This window comes from Myotis davidii, unplaced genomic scaffold, assembly GCF_000327345.1.
Source record: "Myotis davidii unplaced genomic scaffold, ASM32734v1 scaffold3153, whole genome shotgun sequence".
Lineage (NCBI taxonomy): Eukaryota > Metazoa > Chordata > Mammalia > Chiroptera > Vespertilionidae > Myotis > Myotis davidii.
In genome coordinates this window covers 105,267-105,890 of record NW_006284835.1, presented here as the reverse complement: position 1 = coordinate 105,890, position 624 = coordinate 105,267, and positions in this window count along the sequence as shown.

The following is a 624-nucleotide window of genomic DNA, read 5'->3' as shown; positions in this document are numbered from 1 at the left end:
GGCAACCGATCAATGATTCTCTCCCTTCTCCCTTGTTTCTATCTCTCTCTCCCTCTCTCTTCCTCTCTGAAATCAATACAAATATTTTTTTTAAAGAAAGGAAATATTGGATACCTTTGTAAAGTATCATCGCAAGGCTGGAGGAGGGAGAAGAGGCTTGCTGTTCCCCCTCTGCCTCCTATTCCTGTGAGCGTCACCCAGCAACATTTCTTCAGCCCAGGGCAGCAGCTCTTTCTTGTAGCAGCAGCTGAAACCAGTTGGCAGTTCTTCCAATACTTGAAGAACCAGCGTCAGGTCCCATCCCATCCGGAGGCTCCATCACCAGCCAGCCCCCAGGCGCCCCTTTTTCAGGCCTCCCTTCCTCTCTGAAATCAATTCAAAAAAAAATGTTGAATCAGTCTGGCCAGTGTGGCTCAGTGGTTGAACATTAGCCTATGAATCAGAAGGTCATGGTTTGATTCCCAATCAGCACACTTGCTGGGTTGTAGGCTTCATCCCCAGTGTGGGGAGTGCAGGAGGCAACCGATCAATGATTCTCTCCCTTCTCCCTTCCTCTCTGAAATCAATACAAATATACTAAAAAAAAAAAGTTGAATCAAACTTAGTCTTACCTACCCCAGCTAA